The sequence below is a fragment of the Pongo pygmaeus genome, chromosome 10 (genome assembly GCF_028885625.2).
Source record: "Pongo pygmaeus isolate AG05252 chromosome 10, NHGRI_mPonPyg2-v2.0_pri, whole genome shotgun sequence".
Lineage (NCBI taxonomy): Eukaryota > Metazoa > Chordata > Mammalia > Primates > Hominidae > Pongo > Pongo pygmaeus.
In genome coordinates this window covers 13142302-13165615 of record NC_072383.2, presented here as the reverse complement: position 1 = coordinate 13165615, position 23314 = coordinate 13142302, and the positions used below count along the sequence as shown (strand labels likewise).

General features: G+C 42.9%; 1 protein-coding gene across 1 annotated transcript in view; it reads right to left on the bottom strand.

Moving 5' to 3' along the window:
• APOLD1 (apolipoprotein L domain containing 1) overlaps positions 1 to 23314 on the bottom strand; it is a 65295-nt gene that overhangs the window by 40190 nt on the left and 1791 nt on the right. The gene's annotated exons all lie outside the window — the stretch shown is intronic.

The following is a 23314-nucleotide window of genomic DNA, read 5'->3' as shown; positions in this document are numbered from 1 at the left end:
CAAGGCTGCAGTGAGCCGTGATCACGCCATTGCACTCTAGCCTGGGTGACAGAGTAAGACCCTGTCTCAAAAAGAAAAGTTCAGTGACATTCTGTATCCAAGGCTTAACTCCATTCATTTTTCTATTACTAATTTTTATTATGTTTATCCATATTGTCCACATATTAGAGGATCAACAATGAGATTAAATGACAAAAGTATACTACACTCCAATAATATGCACAAAAAAACTCAACAAGAAAATGCCAGTAATATTGAGAAAAAATGCATTTTAACATAAATCTCCTCCCTTTATCAAGTTTCTAGGCAGAAATTCATGTCCAAGAAATGAAATCCATCTCTTATAAGTCAAAATCAGGAGACATTAAAGATAAAAGAAAGTGAAGTTCAAAATAAAATTATCTTGCATGTATGGGTTAAAATTCAAAGAAATCCAAAATGTATCTTCCCCTATTTCTTTTCTTTTTTTTCTTTTTTTTTTTTGAGGCAGAGTCTCGCTCTTGTTGCCCAGACTAGAATGCAATGGTGCTATCTCGGCTCACTGCAACCTCTGCCTCCTGGGTTCAAGCGATTCTCCCGCCTCAGCCTCCCGAGTAGCTGGGTTTACAGGCATGCGCCACCACATCCAGCTAATTTTGTATTTTTAGTAGAGACAGGGTTTCTCCATGTTGGTAAGGCCGATCTTGAACTCCCAGCCTCTGGTGATCCACCAGCCTCGGCCTTCCAAAGTGCTGGGATTACAGGCGGGAGCCACCGTGCCCGGCCATCTTCCCCAATTTCTTATTATGCTCTGTCTCTACTGGAAGGGATTTCAATGTTGGAGTAGAGTCAGGGATCTTTTGGCAAGTACAGCTTAAGCTGTATTTGATTGGAATGGAGGCTTTTCCTTCAGGGCCTCCAAGTCAAAAAATAATGATAATATTGTTACTGGTATAGGGTCTTGACCACAAGTTGTCCGAGTTCTTGGCGTTTTGAACAAATAATTGGACAAAATACCCAGCAAAACGAAAAAAGAATGAAGCAACAAAAGAATGAAAGCAGGGATTTATTGAAAACGAAAGTACACTCCACAGTGTGGGAGCCGCCCGAGCAGCGGCTCAAAAACCTGGGTTACAGAATTTTGTTGGGTCCAAATACCCCCTACAGGTTTCCCATGGGCTACTTGGTGGTCACCTCATGTAAACGAAGTGGTGGTCCGCAGTTGGTCTGATTGGTGGCGGAAAGCCACCAATTAGAGGCTGAAGTGAAGTTACAAACGTCAAACTCCTATGCAAACGTCTAATTGGCTGCAAAAAGCAACCAGAGGCTAAAGTGAAGTTACAAAGTTGCACTTGTATGGAAACTAAGACTCTGCCTGCAATCAGTCTGATTGGTTGCTGACAGCCAATTGCCCATCTGCTGGGCAGAAAATGTGGGGGTTTGCAAAGAGAGTAGCCTCTGGTCCTTTTGTTACTTAGGCGTGGAATGTTAGGGTTTTCCTTTAAATTTAGTTCTAGGAAGCTAGCGTGAAATGACCTTAGGTTCCCTGTTTCCAGACCCTATTCTCCTGCCTCAATATCAGCCTAGTCAGGGATGTACTTTTTTCCAAAGAGTCTATAGATTTAAGAGAACATGTAAAATGATCATAGCACTGGCTCTATCCCAACCATCTTCATAAAACAAGCCAATTCCTAGCAGGTAGCTTAAGCAGAATTGCATACACAGAATCAGTGCTTTGGGTGCCCAAAGACTGTTGCAGAGACTGCAGCCTCACCAAAATGCCAGTTGATCAATGCCAAGATTACAGACTCTATGGCCTGCGAATTTAAACCCAGTTAGTAGAAATCTCCTGGTCACAGGTTAATTTCAGCACTGTGCACCTCACACTTACCACATCTGGGAAGATCCCCCTCTGAGTACTTTCTCCTGTCTCAGAGTATTTGAGAGGATGCTGCCTTCTTGTAAAGTTTAGAAATATGAAATGGTAATATCTTCAGTCATCACATCTTATTTGAGAGGAGCTGTTCTTTCTCACCCAGATATTCAAAGCCTTTATATTTCCATGTCCCCTTTGATCTTTAGGTGCCTGCACTGCAGTGCTGCAATGGAAGTGAACTTCTGCCTGGTAAGAGGGCTCCCACAATACCAAGTAAACATTTTTTTCCTATGCCACGGTGGCTTTTCCCATTATCTTTTTCTGTGGAATTCCTTAGGCCTAAAAAAACCCCCATAATTATATATTTCAAAATAGCTAGAAAAAAGATTTGGAATGTTCTCAAAAAAATAATAAGTGTTTGAGGTGGTGCTGATCATCACACATTGTATGCATGTATCAAAATATCACACGCATCCCAGAAATATCCACAAGCATTATGTATCGGTTTTAAAAATTCACAAAAAAAGATTGCTTGATACTTTATCATGCTAAGAAAGAAAAAGTCTAAGCAACCATTTTCTAGCAACCTTGAGAACAAGTAGAAGGACTGATTCTTGAGCCACATGAAGTCAAACTTAGCCCCTCCACCTTACCCTCTCTTGCCCTTAAGGATAGTGCAAAACAACATAAAAGAGGAATTAAAACTCGGACTGTTTACATTACCTCGTGCTAACACATTGGAAGCCAATCTCTCACTAATGCTCCGTGGTCCACAGAGAACCCAGCTTCTCCATGGTCTAAAAACAGCAAATATTTTTTTTCACTCTCTTAATATCTAAAAGGATAGTACGTGAAAAGATCGTTTCTTTCTTCCTATAATTGAATCTTTGTATCAGCTGTGACTGCTTAGTAACGCTCTTCAGCCTGCCAGTCCTCGCTTAGGCCCTCTGATAGCCCCATGCCCTTGTCAAGACCCTGTTACAGCCTCTGAATGACTTTTCCAAAGTTTTCCCCAGGCCATGGCTGTTAAGCGCTAATTACACAACCATAAAAACCTACCTAGCCCAATATAAGCCTATACAAACTGCCAAGATCAACATGTCCAGCACACATACTAAGAACAAGACCCAGGGCCAAGGCCAATCCCTCACCACTCCAGAAGCCTCGATCACTCCATGTGTGTTCACTTGCTTCTCCCTAATTGTGCTCCTTCCTTTTTTCTTACATTTCAGTTTTTTAGCCAATGAACCAAATGTTGGAAGAAGAGCCCAATAAAAAGCACCCCTCCTCCTTTTTAAATTTTACAGCCAACTAAGAAATAAGATAAAGGAATGGGGGGAGAAGACCAAATTATTAGTTTATTCCTAATAGGACTGGGTTGCAGGATGCAGTTTAATCTGAGAGTCAGAAAAGCTTCCCAATAGCAAGCTGCGGAATGAGATCTAGCAGTTCTGGTCCAAAGTAGACTTACCTCACTGACGACCAGAGTGTCAGCTTGCCCCTACAACAGGCCTCATGCTGGCTGGATTCCAAAGGGGAAAGTGGACAGGATAAGCTGAGCATGCTCACTTTATTTTCCCCAAATTTGCCCATTAAATCACAGCTCAGGAGCAGAGTTAGGAAAGGGCAGAGAAAAGCCAGGTGTTACACTAAAGCAACTCCCTTCACCTGGAATGACAGGTTTTGTTTTTCGTTTTTTAACTAGTAAGAGACGTGGGCTAGACACAGTAGCTCACACAGTAATCCCAGTGCTTTAGGAGGCCGATGTGGGAGGATTGCTCGAGTCCAGGAATTCGAAGCTGCAGTGAGCTATAATGGCACCACTGCACTCCAGCCTGGGTGACAAAGAGAGACTGTCTCTAGAAAAATATATATATGTATTATTACATGGGTAATTAAATAACTTAAAAAGCAAAATGGAAGTTGCTACCTGGTTCCATGATTATAATCTAGAAGTCTAAAGATAAAATTTATCTGGCATTATCAATTAACATTAGAGAATATGCAGCCATAAAAAAGAATGAAATCATGTCATTTGCAGCAACATTGGTGTAGCTGGGGGCCGTTAACCTAAGCAAATTAATGCAGGAACAGAAAACCAAATGCCGTATATTCTCACTTATAAGCGAGTGCTAAACATTGGGTACACACAGACATAAAAATAAGAATAGACACTGGGGACTCCAAAAGAAGAGGAGGGGGAAGAAGAAGAGAGAAGGGCTGAAAAGCTACCTATCAGGTACTATGTTCACTACTTGGGCAACAGGATCATCCAGAAACCCAAGCCTCAGCATCATGCAATATACCCATGTACGAACCTGTGCATGTACCCCCCGAATCTGAAATTTAAAAAAAATTAGAGGATGTTTTCCCATGTTTTCCAATAGTTTTTTAAAATATCTTTATGAAGACATCAGAGTTCATACACTTAGTCATGCACATGTTCACCATTTGGAGCAATATTTATGTATGTATGTATGTATGTATGTATGTATGTATGTATTTATTTATTTGAGATGGAGTTTCACTCTTGTTGTCCAGGCTGGAGTGCAGTGGTGCGATCTCGGCTCACTGCAACCTCCATCTCCCGGGTTCAAGCGATTCTCCTGCCTCAGCCTCCTGAGTAGCTGGGATTACAGGCATCTGCCACTACACGCAGTTAATTTTTGTATTTTTTGTAGAGACGGGGTTTCACCATGTTGGCCAGGTTGGTCTTGAACTCCTGACCTCAGGTGACCCACCCGCCTTGGCTTCCCAAAGTGCTGGGATTACAGGCGTGAGCCACTGCACCCGGCCTGGAACAGGATTTAAATAAAACCTTTTCTCAACTACAGAGACATACGTTTTAAGCCTTCTTGGATTCCCACCACCGTTCCTTTTGTTCTCTCTTGGTCACTCCTCACTTCCAGACTCGGATGAAATAGCCACACTGCAAGGCGTAAAATTAATTTCCTGAGTGATCACGGAGCTGCCAGATGACACCACATGGCATTCAGAGGATTTAGCTCTGCTAAGTAGTATGAACCTCAGCCACAAAAAGTGGAGACAGGAGGGAGCTGGCAGATAAATGCTCTCTTCTTGATTCCTTTCTCAGACTACTCTGGAGTGCAGCTTCTTCTTGCAACCTTTCTAGAGAATTCCAAGTACAGAGCAAGCATGAGGGCTGAAAGACCTGCTGTAGGCAAGACCATTTGGCATTTTCCTTGCCTTTTGCTTCCCTTTTTCCTCCCCCTTCCCACCTGAAACTATCTGTGCTATTCTGAGTCATCCTGCCCTTGCCTTGAGGCCAATCTCAGCACTTAATACACTTAATCTACCACAAATTCAACGTGTACTGGATGCTTAGAGAGGCAAAGAGAATGTTACACTGCACGCAATATAGGAAGCTTTCCATTAAAATATTCTTTGGGTTTCTTTCTTTGCTCAAAAATTGTACAGCTCACTCATCTCTCCTTCCTCTTCTCTTCAGTCTTTTTTTTTCTTTTTGAGACAGAGTCTCGCTCTATTGCCTAGGCTGGAGCACAGTGGCACGATCTTGGCCCACCACAACTTCCACCTCCCTGATTCAACCAATTCTTCTGCCTCAGCCTCCAGAGTAGCTGGGATTACAAGCGCCTGCCACCAGGCCCAGCTAGTTTTTGTATTTTTGGTAGAGTTTAGTGGCCAGGCTGGTCACGAACTCCTGACCTCAGGTGATCCACCCTCCTCAACTTCCCAAAGTATTGGGATTACAGGCGTGTGCCACCTCGCCCAGCCCTCTTCAGTCTTCTCCTTGTAAAATTCTCTTTCAAATATCTCCTCATTTTGTGTTGGGTAGAGCAATTTGGTCTTCTCTCTGCCTTTTAATTCTCCTCACAGCCAATCACCCTGCTTAATTCAACAAAGGCCCTCTAGGGAGATGAGTACACAAAGCATTCACTTTTTTTAAACAGGAAGGGAGGTATTGCCAGTACATCATTTTAATACATTTTTCCCTCTGACACACAGGCATAAAACAATAAATTCAAAGCAGGCCAGAAGTAGAGAGAAGAAAAAGCTTTGTCAGGGTGAAGCAAGTATGGGGTCCAGGTACGCACAAGTTCATAGTGATATTTGGTGAAGGGAAAGCAGATCGCGGCACATGGATCTTGTTCTGTGATCTGCCCCATGAAGTCAGGCAGACAGACGCTCTACATAAAACAGGTTCAGAATGAGGCCAAATCACCCGGCAAGAGGAGGCCAGGAGCTAGACAGACACTGAGCACTGAGCACAGGCAACAGGAAAGCAGCTTAATAGGCAATAAACCAAGTTCTAAGGCAGAGCACCCCGGAAATTTATAGCCAGGATCAGAACTGATCCCAGTGGCAGTGTTCAATTCCCATCTCTTAAGTGGACAAATAAATCGCCTGCCTCGAGTTGAGAGCTGAGAAATCAGGAACCAAGCAGTTCTTTGTTTGTTTGTTTGTTTTCTGAGATGGAGTTTCATTCTGTCACCGAGGCTGGAATGCAGTGGTGCGATCTCTGCTCACTGCAACCTCCACCTCCCAGGTTCAAGCGATTCTCCTGCCTCAGCCTCCTGAGTAGCTGGGATTACAAGTGTACACCACCATGCCCAGTTAATTTTTGTAATTTTAGTAGAGACGGGGTTTCACCATGTTAGCCAGGCTGGTCTCGAACTCCTGACCTCAGGCGATCTGCCCACCTCGGCCTCCCACAGTGCTGGGATTACAGACCTGAGCCACCACACCCAGCCAATTTTTTTTTTTTTTTGAAACAAGGTCTGGCTCTATTGTCCAGGTTGGAGTACAGTGGTGCCATCATAGCTCACTGAAGCCTTGACCTCCTAGGCTCAAGTGATCCTCCTGCCTCAGCCTCCCGAGTAGCTGGGAGTACAGGTGCACACCGTTCCTTGCTAATTTTTTATTAGCAGAAACGCGGTCTTGCTATGTTCCCCAGGCTGGTCTCAAACTCCTGACCTCAAGTGATCCACCAGCCTCAGCCTCCCATTGGGATTACAGGCGTAAGCTACCACGCCCAGCCATCATCAATTTAATATCTTGCAGTACTGTGTGCTAGAAGTCTAACATGGGTCTCACTGGGCTAAAAGCAAGGTGTCAGCAAGGCTGCATGTTTCTGGAGGCTCTGGGGGAGAATCCTTTTCCTTGCCTCTTCCAACTTCTGGAGGCTGCTGCTTTCCTGGGCTCCTAGCCCCTTTCCTCCATCCTCAAAGCCAGCAATGGCAGGCTGAGCCCTCACGTCACATCACTCTGAAGCCCTCTTCTGCTTTCCTCTTCCAAGATTCAGGACCCTTGTGATTACATTGGGTCCACCTGGGTAATCTAAGCTACTCTTCCAATCTTAGAGTCAGCAAATCAGCAAACAATTCCATTCGCAACCTTAATCCCCCTTTGCCATATAACATACCATATTAATAGGCTCTGGGAATTAGGATGTGTATCTCTTTGGAGGGAGACATTCTTGTGCCTCCCACAGAGTGAGAAGTGCTGTGGAGAAAACAAAGCAGGGACAAGGAAAAGGGAGCGACCATGCTTCCATAGTCACCTATTCCTCTGACCACAGATGGAAAGGCTCTCTGCTTTTGCTTTTAAGGATTTATTTTGTTAGACTGGGCTCACCTGGATTATCCAAGCCACTCTCCTCATCTCAAGGTGCTTAACATTAACACCCTTGTTTTTGTTTTTGTTTTTTTTTTAAGATAGGGTCTCACTATGTTGCCCAGGCTGGCATCAGTGATTGACTGGGCTCAAGAAATTCTCCATCTCAGCCTTGTTAGTAGCTAGGAATACAAGTGTGTGACACCATACTGGGCTCCAAAGGAGTTCTTTGATTGCACAAGGAAAATGACCTTTTAATGAGATCCCTCACTCAATAAATTAGCAAACGACACTTGGCTCTTATCTACCTACACCTACCTCCAAAGTAAGCTGGGTCTCCCCTTTCAGGCAAATGATATAGGAAGTGGGAAACCAGCTCAACCAAGATTAACAAAGATAAAGCTTTTGACCATGGCGGGGCGCGGTGGCTCACGCCTGTAATCCCAACACTTTGGGAGGCCAAGGTGGGAAGATCACTTGAACCCAAGAGTTTGAGACCAGGGCAACATGCCAAAACCTTATCTCTACAAAAAATTAGCAGGTGTGGTGTCACATGCCTGTAGTTCCAGCTACTCAGAAGGCTGATGTGAGAGGATCATTTGAGCCCTGGATGTCAAGGCTGCAGTAAGCCGAGATCATGCCACTGCACTCCAGCCTGGGTGACAGAGTGAGACCCTGACCAGGGCCTTTTTTTTTTTTGAGATGGAGTCGCGCTCTGTCGCCCAGGCTGGAGTGCAGTGGCGCGATCTCAGCTCACTGGAACCTCCGCCTCCCAGGTTCAAGCAATTCTCTGCCTCAGCCTCCTGAGTAGCTGGGATCACAGGCACCTGCCACCATACCCGGCTAATTTTTGTATTTTTAGTAGAGATAGGGTTTCACCATGTTGGCCAGGCTGGTCTTGAACTCCTGACCTTGTGATCCACCCACCTTGGCCTCCCAAAGTGTTGGGATTACAGGCGTGAGCCACCATGCCCAGCCGACCAGGCCCTTGAGAAATGCCTGAATCGATATGGAGGTGAGCGTCAAAGGAGGCTTAAAGGCAAAGCTCATTTTAAAACTTCTTCCTTGGGCCTTCCGTGCTTTTCTTACCATGAACATCCTTTGTCCTTTGCAAGGGGGCTTCCCGACCCTAAAATGTCCTTTGATAGTTGCAATCTGCCATAAAAAGTGGCTCCTAGTCCTAATAAAGTAATATCCGTTGTTCCTTTTTTTTGCCAAAGCAACCTCATAATTTTGTTCTTTCCATCTTGCCTCAGGAGAGACTAAGGTGCAGAGAAGTAGAAAGATGTTCTTAGAGCCATTCCGGACATAGCTGGGGCTTTGTTCTTGTTTTTAATGAAACAATTATTAGAGATATTGTGGTATTATATTTCAATAAATGGGAAGACATTGCTGGCCAGAAATATTTAATTACCATATGGTCTTTTAATCGGGCAGAAAGTGAAAGGGAATAATTTAGGATCGAGTGTCACACTGAGCCTGCTGGCCTTCTTCCTGTTGAGATTATTTATAAGAATGACAGAACAGCCCCAATACCTGAATTTGAGCCCAGACTCAGCTGCCTTGTGTGACGTTGAGCTACAGCTCCAAGGCTCAGTTTCCTTATCATTATAGCTACTTCTCAGAATTTGCTTAATCTCAGGATTAAAGGAAATAATGTAGATGAGTGGCTTAGCACACACTGAGTGCTCCATAAATGTTAGCTATTGTTATTATTTAACTGTACAGAGAGAACATCTCTCTGCTTATCAGACTGTGTGTCTTGTTTTGTTTGTTTTTCTTGTGTGCAGACTGTAGCGAAATGCGACCCAGGAACTTCAGGGAGCTATAACTCAAAACCTAAAATTGGGAATCATTTTTTATACTTTTTCCCACTATAAACTGTAGACAATCCACATGTTACAAAAAAACTGGGTTGAGGCCAGGCACAGTGGCTCATGCCTGTAATTCAGCACTCTGGGAGGCTGAGGCAGGAGTACTGCTTGAGGTCAGAGTTCTAGACCAGCCTGGACAACATAACAATACCTTGTCTCTACAAAAAAAGAAAAATGTTCTAAATTAGCTGGGTGTGGTGGCACATGCCTCTAGCCTCAGCTACTCAGGAGGCTGAAATGGGAGGATCTCTTGAGCCCAGGAGTTTGAGACTGTAGTGACCTATGATGGTGCCACTGCCCTTCAGCCAGGGTGACAGAGCAAGACTCTGTCTCTAAAATGTTTCTTTTTTTAAGCTAAATTAGTAGCAAAAGTATGAGAGTTTGCAACAGATAGTCCAGGTTACAACCTGATGTTCAGTCTCTTGCATTCTAGGGTACTTTTTCCAAATGGGGAGGGAAAGGTAGGGAGATACAATTTTTTTCTCTTGGTAAGAGGTACAAAAAAGTTACAAAAAGGTACAAGGACTTTGAGAGACACAATTAATGGGTTTGTTTTTTTCCCAGGTAACCTCTGCTAAGTTCCTGTTTCATCGTGGCTATTTAAATATGTGGTTATTGAGTAATCTGCATTCTGCTATTGTCAAGTGGCCTGAACTTCCGGGTAATACTGAATAGCCTCCTGCCTCAGCCTCCCAAAATGCTGGGATTACAGGCGTGAGCCACCGCGCCCAGCCCTAACTCAATTTTAATAGTAATATATGGATTGTCTCCAGTTTGTAGTGGGAAAATTATTTAAAAATGATTCCAAATATTATGTTTTGAGGCAAAACCTAGTAAGAATTTTCAGGTAATACTGGGCACATCCCTTTCCATGTGTAGAGGGAAGGCTGAAAGTCACTGCCTGGAGGGACGTTGAAATTTGTCATTGCATTAAGGCTTATAATTATCTGTCCAACCAGGTTTGAAAGGGACTTTAGAATTGCCCACCCATTTTTAGGGAAACAGACAGATTGGGATATTAGGTTCACCTAGTTCAGAGGACAGTTAACTACTGGGGTTCAGATTTCCTAAAGGCTAGGACAATGCAGAAAAGAAAGGTAAAAATGTTGAATGGGGCAGCTAGGACCTCAGGACTGAAGCAAAGTAGGGTGTCCATAGAAAGTAAGATCTGAGGGCCGGGTGCAGTGGCTCATGCCTGTAATCCCAGCACCTTGGGAGGCTAAGGCCGGCAGATCACCTGAGGTCAGGAGTTCAAGACCAGCCTGGCCAACATGGTGAAACCCCTGTCTCTGCTAAAAATACAAAAATTAGGCCAGGCGCAGTGGCTCACACCCTGTAATCCCAGCACTTTGGGAGGCTGAGGCAGGCAGATCACGAGGTCAGGAGATCAAGACCATCCTGGCTAACAAGGTGAAACCCCATCTCTACTAAAAATACAAAAAATTAGCTGGGCGTGGTGGCACGTGCCTGTAGTCCCAGCTACTCAGGAGGCTGAGATAGGAGAATCGTTTGAACCCAGGAGGCAGAGGTTGCAGTGACCTGAGATCATGCCACCGCACTCCAGCCTGGGCAACAGAGCGAGAATTTGTCTCCAAAAAAAAAAAAAAAATTAGCCAGACGTGGCGGCGCACACCTGTAGTCCCAGCTACACGGGAGGCTGAGGCTGGAGAACTGCTTGAACCTGGGAGGTGGAGGTTACAGTAAGCCAAGATAGCACCACTGCACTCCAGCCTGGGTGACAGAGTGAGACTCTGTCTCAAAAAAAAAAAAAAAAAAAAAAAAAAGTAGGATCTGGTAGGATCTGAGAAATATACTCCTTAATGAAAGATGAAACATAAAATACCCAAGCTTATAATATTCAGTTATGGCTATAGGATCATATTTTTTAAACCCATGTAATTAAAGATATAAAATTTTCTGCCCAAACTAAAATGAAAAGTTCACTAAGAAAAAAATAGCCATTACTCAATGTGATTATATGAACATTAAAGTTAGTTAATAAAAAAGGTTTTTCTCCTTTTAGAAATGTTAGCATATGAAATTATCTTTACTCTGCAAGTCACTCTGAGATATATTTTTTAAATATTGTTTACTACAGTTGCTATCCAGTAAAGGATACATTTCAAATGTATCTTGATTAGACAATCACCTGTAACAAAAGTTCCTTTCCTTGAAAATGGTTGCAAGAGTTCAGAAAACATAGTAACTTCACTTTACTGTAACACTGATACTCTTTTCCCGTTCCAGCTTTTGCCTGCTTCTTTTTAAGGCACAAAGAACACTCATCTTCTCGATCTCCCTGGCTTTCAGGCCACTTGACGATAGCAGAATACAAATTCCTCAATAATCACATATTTAAATAACCACAGTAAAAATAGGAGTTTAGCAGAGGGGTCCTGGGAAAAAAAAACAAAATTCAGTGACCTGTGCAAGATGTGTATTCTCCCCATTCAGTCTCCCCCTACTATCTGTCCCCACCTACCAAGCCAACTTTATCTCTTAGTATTCTCCAGAACACCCCCCTCCCCAAATCTGTCCCTTGCAGAGCCACCAATTTTACAGTCAGTTCCTTGCTCAAAAATCCTCAAGGACTTCTGTATCTGCTAAGATTTGCATTTGGCAGCTAGTAACAGAGCCCAGAAATCACAGTGGCTTAAACAAGATAAAAGTGTACTTTTCTTTTCTGTACAGGAATTCTGGAGATAAGTGGCACAGAGTTGGTGTGGCATCGCCTATAGTTCCTGTATCTTTCTACACCACAATGCACCTTCTATCCTCAGGAACAAAGGATGCCTCCTCAAATTGCAGCCATCTTACGCACCTCATAGGCAGCCAAAAGGGGACAGACAGGCAGATGTCAAACTTCTTTTCAAATGCCATCAGAACCTAACTCAGTCCAGCATACTTCATAAGCACTTATTAAATTTCAGATACAAAAATCAATTAATTCTGCGGCACTACTGAAGTAGGGAAATTTATCACTCACGAAACTTTATAGTAAATATCAACAGTATACCCAGGGCACCATATTAGAAACTATAAAGTATCATTTGAAATTCTTAAAAGGACACCCTTTTAAGATATGTAGATATGTAAATATCTACATAATTAACCAGGCACAGCGGTTCATGCTTGTCATCCCAACGATTTGGGAGGCTAAGTTGGGAGGACTGCTTGAGCAAAGGAGTTCAAGACCAGCCAGGGCAACATAGTGAGACCCCATCTCTAAAAAAATTTAAAATTAGCCAGGTGTGGTGGCATGCACCTGCAGTCCCAGCTACTCAGGAGGCTGAGGCAGGAGGATTGCCTGAGCCCAAGAGGTCGAGGCTGCAGTGAGCCATGATCATGCCACTGCACTCCAGCCTGGGCAATAAAGCGAGACTCCGTGTGTCTTAAAAAAAAAAAAAAAAGGACTTGCTTGCTCTGGTGAGTATGGGGAGAGCCTCTCCTCATGTGTAGGAGTGGCAGCATATTCCAGAGTAAAAACATATTAATAAAATAGTGAACACATGCATAGCTACTACTTTATGCAGGCCTTGTTGTAAGTTCTTTACATATATTCAATGTTTTTCTCATAGAAAGACATTCTTAAGACTGTGAAGAGAGAAGAAAAGCAGGAAACAGAATTAAGGTATTTAAGCTACTTAGTCCAGGGCCTGGCACATAGTAGGCACTCATTATTGTTGTTGCCAACAAAAGGCCTCAAGAGAACATTCAGTCCCCTTCCTCCCCCTAGATAACGACCCTCCATATTCTCAAGCATTCACTGAATCTTGCTCCACTATCGTGCAGCCACATTCCCACGGTTGAACAAATCCCACGGAAGACATCAATATGAACTACAGCTCTACTCAGGTAGTTAACACCAACCCTGGGCCCCCCGGCTTGGATCCTCAGCTGAGGATATGCCAAAGATAAGAACCCAGCTCCCTCCTTCTCACTTTCTATCAGTACTCTCACTTGAGTGTAGATTTGTTTTATTTTGTTTTACTGGAGAAGGGGAGGAGGAGAGGTGGAGGCAAAAAAGGGGAAAGGAAACAGAGAAGATAAGATGCAGGAATTATTTCAGGTCTCGGTTTGGCAGGGGCTCATATGTAAAGCTATTAAGTTTGAGAAATATAAAAGACTAATACTTTTCCTAAATATTGAAACAGAAACAGTTGTGATTGGACTGGGAATTATGCCTCACTTCAGTGAACTCCAAAAGAACTTGAGTTGATTGCTGAAGAAGTGAACAAATAGTGATCAATTTGCTGACAACTGTAAAAGCATATGGGGCGGGTCACAGCCATTATAGCTTTCTGTGGAGTCAGTGGCCAACTCTAGGTTGTTACACCACTGTAGCCAGCAGAGGTCTCTCTTTTATTAATCTTCAATTTAAAAAAAAAAAAAAACCCTCTGGGTTGTTTATTTCTATTATCCTTTTGAAGTCTCTTTCTAAAGCCAAATAAATAATGAATCATTTGGCCAAAGCATCTTCGAATACTGAATCCAGTCACTTAGTAAAAATGAAAGACAAAAATTCTCAGCTACTTGAAGCAAAAGATTCAGTATTCACCTCTAAGCTATTCATTTGCTTAGAAGATTCACACCAATCTCACAGCCAAAGAGCAAAACATGGGCCAGACTCTAAAACAGCAATGAGCAACTGGCTGAGTATGACAATGAAAAGGGAGCTCCAGCTAAGACTGGTAGCTGGGTAGAGCAGGAGGCTGGCGAGGTCCACTTCTTCGGATCTCTGGTTCAGTAGCTGACACTAGGCAGGGCTCTTCCTTGAATGCACTCCTTCAAAAGCCTCAGATATACCACTTGTGACCACATCCCCTCTAACGGCCCAAGCACTACACATTACACCCTCCTTGCTTAATGAAATCAAGAGTTTTGGTTTTTGAAAATTCGATTGTTTATGTTAAGCAGCATCATGGAGAACTATCAAGGCGAAAGCTTGAACTTTCTTTCCCATGTCCTATTGGGATAACCCCAACATAAGACTAAGGATTTCAACTAATATTAGGTAAAGTGAGGAAACAATAAAATTTAATTGAAGCTGCTCAAGTCACTCTCTTATTTTATTTTATTTATTCTTTTGAGACAGAGTCTCAGTCTGTCACCCAGGCTGGAGTGCAGTGGCGTGATCATGGCTCACTATAGCCTTGACCTCCCAGGCTCAGGTGATTCTCCCACCTCAGCCTCCCAAGTAGCTGGGACTACAAGTGCACACCACCATGACCAGCTAGTTTGTTTTTTTTTTTTTTTTGAGACAGAATCTCACTCTTATTGCCCTGGCTGGAGTGCAGTGGTGCGATCTTGGCTCACCACAACCTCCTCCTCCTGGGTTCGAGCAGTTCTCCTGCCTCAGCCTCCCGAGTAGCTGGGATTACAGGCACACACCACTATGCTCAGCTAATTTTTTTGTATTTTTAGTAGAGACGGGGTTTCACCAGGCTGGCCAGGCTAGTCTTGAACTCCTGAGTGATCCGCTCTCCTCAGCCTCCCAAAGTGCTGGGATTATAGGCGTGAGCCACTGCTCCCGGCCTAGTTTTTTGTATTTTTAGTAGAGATGGGGTTTTGCCATGGTACCCAGGCTGGGTTCAAGTGCTCCACCTGCCTCAGCTTCTCAAAGTGCTGAGATTACAGGTGTGAGCTTATTTTATTTTAGTTTAGAGACAAGATCTCACTCTGTCACCCAGGCCTGAGTGGCAGTGGTGGATTATAGCTCACTAAAACTGCGAATTCCTGGGCCCAAGTGATCCTCCTGCTACAGCTTCCCAAGTAGGTATGACTACAGGTGCTCGCCACCATGCCTGGCTTATTTATTTATTATTTATTTATTTATTTATTTATTGTACAAATGAGGTCTCACATTGCCCAGGCAGGTCTTGAAGGTCTAACCTCGAATGATCCTCTTTGGCCTCCCAGGCAATCCACTTTGGCCTCCCAAAGCACTGAGATTGCAGGCATCAGCCACTGTGCCTGCCAAGTCACCTTTAAATTATCCAGTGGCTTCCCATTGCACTTAAAGTCCAAAATTCCTAATGTGGCTTAAAAAGCCCATCACTCCAGCCACAGCACTCATTCCTTCTGCCATTGGCTCACTGCCCCCCAGCCACAAGCACTTTCTTTCAAAGCTCTTCTCTGACTTGCGGCCTTGGACTGTGTTCTGCTTGGTTCACTCTCCTTCCTTTCCTCCTTTCAACTGGTTAACTCATGCTCAGCTTCCAGGTCTCAGCTTGAAAGTCATTTCTTTAGGAGGGATTCTCTAGCCCCTGCTCTAGGTCAGGGCCCCTGTTTCAAACTCTTACAGCATCCTACAGGCAGCCACTGGAACACAGGGGAAGACACTGCAGGTGAGGGGGATGGAATGGCATTTTTTATTTTGTTTGTTTGTTTTAGAGATGGGGTCTTCTTCTGTTGCTCAGGTGGACTCGAACTCCTGGGCTCAAGGGATCCTTCCACCTCAAACTCCCGAGTAGCTGGGACTATAAGTGGCTGCTCAGCTAAAGGGAGTGTTGGTGGATTTTAAAGGCCCTTTTCTTTTCAGTAAACACAGGCTGGCTTGGGGAAAGAGTTTCGATTTTAGCCCCTGCTTGCTTCCTCAGTTAGTCACCTTGTCTGGGATCCAAACTGCTACAGCATGAGGCAGAAGCTCTGAGGTCCCTTCATGGCACTCATCCTTCACAACATTCACCTAAATTCCATGGAATAATTACAGCTGTGACGCCTTGTGGAGCTCCAGGAGGCCAGCGCTCCCGTTTGTGACCTTGAAGCCCACAGAGCCTGGCCTTAGTAAGGGCTCCCTGAGACTGCACGTGACAATGCAGCAATATCTGACACTACTAAGCAACCATTAGGTTACACATTCATGTGCTTTTTTTCTAGTGAGATTATAAACGTTCATTGTTCAGCCTACGCTATTATAAGATCATCTTCTTTTGATTCTGAATATGTGGTTTGTGGCCAAAAATCAGGACTCTAGCTTCCCTGAAAAATAACCTGATCCACAGGGATGGAATGTGTGATCTTGACTAGGAAACAGGAATCACAGAGCTGTAAGCCAGAAGGAATCTATAAATCATCTTCGTTTAACTTCCCCACTTTACAGGAAATCAAGATTTAGAATATTCTCATCTGTAAAATGGAAAGACTCGATACAGTGATCTCCCATACCCAATATTCTGAGATTCTAAGATTTGCCCCAGGTCAGTCACATGGAGAGGGACAGCCAAAGATTAGCCGGCTAACTTGAAATGTAAAACTATTTTCCCAGCACTATGTCCTAAGTAACTAATCTAAGGCAGGGAGTTGATCTGTTGAATTCCCAGGCGGATTCCCTGAGTGTGCCAAGTGCCAAAGATCAAGGAATGTGAGTTTTGGGATCATGTTACCAGTAAAATCCCATATGGCAAAAAGATGGAATAACCTAAATTTTCCATGGTTTGTTAAGATATCCTTGAGTTAATGGAGATAATATTTATACCTCATTTATGTGCCCCAGAAGCCAAACCATGTACACAAACATGCATACACTCCTCATAACTCATGTACAGATTTAATGGCAACTGAAGTTAGATAGAAAAATGGAGGAAAAATTATTATAAAAATGCCTTGTGCTCTGCTAATGTCTGAAAAGAACGAGACCGTATGTGAGACATAAAGAGAAACTCTGATTCCACACTCAAGAAATTGTAAAGATAATTCTTTCAAATTTGAAATACCGGCTGGGTGCGGTGGCTCACGCCTGTAATCCCAACACTTTGTGAGACAGAGGAGGGCAGATCACTTGAGATCAGGAGTTTGAGTCCAGCCTGGCCAACATGGAGAAACCCTGTCTCTACTAAAAATACGAAAAATTAGCTGGGTGCGGTTGCACGCATCTGTAATCCCAGCTACTCAGGAGGCTGAGGCAGGAGAATTGCTTGAACCCAGGAGGCGGAGGTTGCAGTGAGCCGAGATCGTGCCACTGCACTCTAGCCTGGGCAACAGGGAGAGACTCTGTCACAAAAAAAAAAAAAAAAAAAAAAAAAAAGAAATACCTTCATGGTTTTTTCCTTGTTAAAATCTACTGTTAAAAATGCAAACAGTACATAAATGTTTAAGGGAAAGTCTCTTCATAATCCTGCCCTCAGAAATAGGAACTACAGATGTTAATGTGGTGGGTAACCTTCAATTGTATGCCTATATACATGTGAATTTTTAAATTTTTCACAAAAATACATTCATACCATAGATACTGTTCTGTGCCTGCTTTTGGTCTTAATGTGCTAGGGAAACTTTAACATTAAGCCGTATAACTTTTATTTTTTTTTGAGACACTGTCTTGTTCTGCCACCCAGGCTGGAGTGCAGTGGCGTGATCACGGCTCACTGCAGCCTAGACCTCCTATCTTAGGTGATCCTCCTACCTCAACCTTCTGAGTAACTGTGACTACAGGCCTGTGCCACCACATCCAGCTAATTTTTTTTTTTTTTTTTTTTTGGTGTGTTTTGTAGAGATGGAGTTTCACCATGTTGCCCAGGCTGGTCTCAAACTCCTGGGCTTAATCCATCCGCCTCTCTCGGTCTCCCAAAGTGATGGGATTACAGCCATGAGCTACCCTGCCCAGCCAAGACATATAACTATTAATACATATAAAGCTACCCAGGGTGTTTTAATGGCTATAATTTGTACCCTTCTTGCATATACTATAGTTGGTTCAATCAAATCATCAATTCTGTAACCTTACATCTAAAGGGTTTTTATTTAGTTGTTTACTCTTTTGTTCTTTTTAAAATCTAATATTTAACATTATAGTGATTACTTAGTAAATATATCTTTAGTCATACGTCTGATTATTTCTCTAAATTAAATTCATAGAAAAGTACATACTTTTTCTTTTTCTTTTCTTTTCTTTTTTTTTTTTTGAGACAGCGTCTCCCTCTGTTGCCTAGGCTGGAGTGGAGTACAGTAGTATAATCTCTGCTCACTTCAACCTCCGCCTCCCAGGTTTAAGCGATTCTCCTGCCTCAGCCTCCCAAGTAGATGGGATCACAGGCATGCACCACCACACCCAGCTAATTTTTGTACTTTTAGTAGAGACGGGGTTTCGCCATGTTGGCCAGGGTGGTCTCAAACTCCTGACCTCAAGTGATCCTCTCGCCTCAGCTTCCCAAAGTGCTGGGATTACAGGTGTAAAGTTTCCATAACACATTAAGACCAAACCATTTTAACTGTTTTTGCATATCTGATTCTCTTTATTAAATGCCAATTTAAAATATTTGTTTTTCTTAATGGTAATAACAGCAGTAATTAACAATCACAGCTCCCAGCTGAAAAGTACATGCATTTTAAATGCACAGTATATAAAATGTGTGTGTATGTAAGGGGGATTTAATATTTTTCTCCAAACGGATAGCTGTAACCTAACACCATTTATTGCATAGCATAGTTTCTCTCTACTAATTAGACAATTTATGTTCATCATGTAATCAACTCTTCATGAGGCTTTTAAAAGAGAATAGAGAGTTTGAAGGAAAAGCCAGAATAAGGTGATGGTTTTGGAGAGACTGGTATCACCAGCAACATACAGGCATTAAACTTAAAAGCAGGAATGGATGGGGATGTGTTGAGAGAATCAGCCTCTTACATACTTATAGTTGTGCTGGCTTTAAGAGGCTGATTCGGGGGATTTCTATGTAGAAAGTAAGGAGATGCCCCTAAGCTAAAGGTAAGATTATTTGGATGGGAGGGATTTTACACTGAACCTGAAAGATGGTCATGGCTTCCACGCATGCAAACTCTTTGCTTCTTTGGTCACCAATGAAGCTGGAAAAATATCACTCACTCTTAGATAGAAAGGAGGGAAACAAAGATTAAACTGTCAAGAAAGAATAATGGCCGTCTTTGTATCTGAGTGCTTCAATTTACCTATATTTATATATTCTGTATATGGTTTATATCCCAATAATCTACAATTGAGCATGTTCTCATTTATTAAAAGCCTTTCATATTTCCTTTTCCGATAACTGTGTTCATATCCTTTGCTTATTTTTCTACTGGTTTGTGTTTTCTTCATGGATTTGTAGAAACTCTTTATTTATTGGGGAAATTAACCCTGTGATATATGGGTTGCAAACATTTTTCCCAATTTGTCATTGCATATGTATGTGGGTGTATGTGCTACTGATTTATTACCGCAAATAAATCTATACCAAGTCCTTTCAGAAATCATTAGAAGTGAGACTAAATTCAACAAGTGCCTTAAAAAATTTTTATTGTGGTAAAAATACATAAAATTTACCATTTTAACTGTTTTTGCATATCTAATTCTCTTTATTAAATGCCAATTTAAAATACTTGTTTTTCTTAACGGTAGTATCAGCAGTAATTAAAAATAATAAGACATATTGACAAGGTTAACATAGTACTGGCTGTGGTTACTGGGAGAAGACAAAATAAAAACTGGATATCCCCATTAATTTGATTTTTTTTTGTTTGTTTTTTTGTTTTTTTGAGATGGAGTCTTGCTCTGTCTCCCAGCCTGGAGTGCAGTGGCGCGATCTCGGCTCACTGCAAGCTCCGCCTCCCGGGTTCACGCCATTCTCCTGCCTCAGCCTCCCGAGTAGCTGGGACTACAGGCGCCCACCACCACGCCGGGCTAATTTTTTGTATTTTTAGTAGAGACAGGGTTTCACCATGTTAGCCAGGATGGTCTCGATCTCCTGACCTTGTGATCCGCCTGCCTTGGCCTCCCAAAGTGCTGGGATTACAGGCGTGATCCACCGCGCCCGGCCAATTTGATTGTTTGCAAATATGTAATGGTCATTATTATATACCATGTATTGGGCTAAATACAACACATACATTATTCCATCGAATACTTTTAATAACCCTATGAGAGTTATAAGCATCCTCATTATATAGACAAAAAAAAAAAAACTTTTTTCTTTCTTTTTTTTTTTTTTTTAGCGGAAGTCTCAATCTCGTCCCCCAGGCTGGAGCACAATGGCGCGATCTCAGCTCACTGCAACCTCTGCCTCCCAGGTTCAAGCGATTCTCCTGCCTCAGCCTCCCGAGTAGCTGGGATTACAGGTGCCTGCCACCATGCCCGGCTAATTTTTGTATTTTTAGTAGAGATGGGGTTTCACCATGTTGTCCAGACTGGTCTCCAACTCCTGACCTCAAGTGATCTGCCTGCCTCGGCCTCCCAAAGTGCTGGCATGACAGGTGTGAGCCACCGTGCCCGGCCGAAATAAAAACTTTAAAAGGTGAAGTAACTTGCAAATGGCAGTTCACTAACTGGACTCAAACCCAGGCAGTAGGATGCCAGAGCCTGAAATTGAACCACTACAGCATCTCACAAATAATATGACCCAGTACACTGTGTGAGATTCTTTTAGACATAACATGGATGAACTTTAAATTTTTCCAGTGGGCTAGGCATGATGGCTCATGCCTGTAATTTCAGCACTTTGGGAGGCTAAGGCAGGAAGATCACTTGAGGCTAGGAGTTCAATACTAGCCTGGACAACATAGCAAGAACCTGTCTCTCTCTCTCTCTTTCTCTCTCTCACACACACACACACACACACACACACACACACACACACACACACAAAGTTAGCTGGGCATGGTGGTGTGCACCTACAGCCCTAGCTACGTGGGAGGCTAAGGCAGGGGGATCACTTGAGCCCAGGAGGTCGAGGCTGCAATTAGTCATTGCACTCCAGCCTAGGTAACAGAGTGAGACGTGGTCTCAAAAAAAAAATGTCCCAGTAGTTGTATATTATTTTTTATTGTGGTTAAATACAAGTAAGATACAACTTACCATTTAAACCATTGCTTTTTAAATTATTTTTATATTATTTTTATTTATTTTTATTTTTATTTTTTTAGAGCTGCCAGGCTGGAGTGCAGTAGTAAAATCATAGCTCATTGTAGCCTGAGCTGCAGCCCTGAACTCCTGGGATAGAGCAATCCCCTTGCTTCAGCCTCCAGAATAGCTTAACTATTTATTTTTATTTTTTAGAAACAGGTCTTGCTATGTTGTCCAAGCTGGTCTTAAAATCCTGGCCTCAAGAGATCCTCCCAGCTGAGCACAGTGGCTCACAACTGTAATCTCAACACTTTTGGAGACCAAGGCAGGAGTATCACTTGAGGCCAGGCATTCAAGACCAGCCTAGGCAACGTAGAGAGATCCTGTCTCTACCAAAAAGAAAAAAAAATTACATCTTATAAATCTATGTTTATTGTCGTACTTAGAAAGACTTTCCCCAACTCTGAGATTTTATTTTTTAAAATCCTTTGAGGTTTCTCCTTGCATGTCTGTGGTTTCATTTCTTTCTACTTCATCCTCTTTAATTCTTCAGGAATTTATCCTGATGTGTGAGATAAGAATCCCACTTTATTTTTTTTTTAATGCCGACAGAATTATATTTAAAACTAGACAAATTCATTTTAAATCCACATGGGGAAATGGCAAGCAAAAGAAAACAGGAAAATTCTGGGGGAAAAAAAAGGAGTAAAGGGACCCATCGAAATGTGGAGGACTTGTCCCACCAGCAATTCAAACATATTCCAAATTTACAGTAATTATAATATGGTCCTGAGTGGACAGACTGCTACAACAAAGGAACGAAACAGGATGATCAGAACCTATTATCAGAATTTAGTGTAAAGAGGTGCAGATGAATTAGGGAGGACTGCCATCTTTGTCATGTTGGGTGTTCCCATCCAAGAATATGGTATACTTTTTCATTGTGCAGGCTTCTGCTAGAGACCCAGTCTTAGAATGAGCATACTGCTCTGTCTCCCCACTTTCTTCCTGTCTCCTGAAGAGTAGCAGTGAGGCTCTGCCTGTGCAGGTTTTGTGTGGGGTCTAAATAGTTTTTTTTTGCAAAGTCACAACTAACATATTGGAGTTTCCAATCTTTCTCTTTCTTTCTTTCTTTCTTTTCTCTCTTTTTTTTTTTTTTTTGAGACAGGGTCTCACTGTTGCCCAGGCTGGCATGCAGTGGCGTGATCTCGGCTCACTGCAACCTCAGCCTTCCAGGCTCAAGCAATCCTCCCACCTCAGCCTCCTGAGTAGCTGGGACTACAGGCAGCACCACCACACGTGGTTAAATTTTTTTTTTGTTTTTTGTAGAAACAGGGTTTCACCATGTTGCCAGGCTGGTCCAGAACTCCTGAGTTCAAGCGATCTGCCCGCCTCAGCCTCCCAAAGTGTGCGGATTACAGGTGTAAGCCAATGTGTCTGGCCTCCGGTCTTCCTATTGCCATAATGTGAAAAGCTGTGGTGACCAAGTCTGAGTTCATCAGACATATCTATACTATATTCCCATGATCTGGGCTTGAACCCTACATTAAGTATTAAACAGGCTGGGCTCAGTGGCTCACACCTGTAATCCCACCACTTTGGGAGGCCAAGGTGTGAGGATCGCTTGAAGTCAGGCATTCAATACCAGCCTGGTCAACATAGCAAGACCCCATCTCTACAAAAGTAAAAAAAACTGCTGGACGTGGTGGCACACATCTGTAGTCCCAGCTACACAGGAGGCTGAAGTAGGGGATCTCCTGAGCCCAGGAGCTTGAGGCTGCAGTGAGCCATGCTCACATCCATGGCACTCCAGCCTGTGTGACAGAGTGAGACCCGTCTTTAAAACAAAAATTAATTAATTAATTAATTAATTAAAGATTAAACAGTAGGTGTTAGATGTTGGCAGAATTCTGTTTAAAAAGGTTTCAGAGATGCTAGGTATGATGGCTCATGCCTGTCATCTCAGCACTTTGGGAGGCCAAGGCAGGAGAATCATTTGAGGCCAGAAGCTCAAGACCAGCCTGGGCAACACAGCAAGACTCTTTCTACAAAGTCAAAAAAAAAAAAAAAAAAAAAGGTTTCAGAGCACACATGTAATTGCAGTGATTCTGGAGGCCGAGTTGGGAGGATTGCATGAGTCCAGGAGTTGGAGGTTGCAGTGAGACATGACCATACCACTGCACTCCAGCCTGGATGACA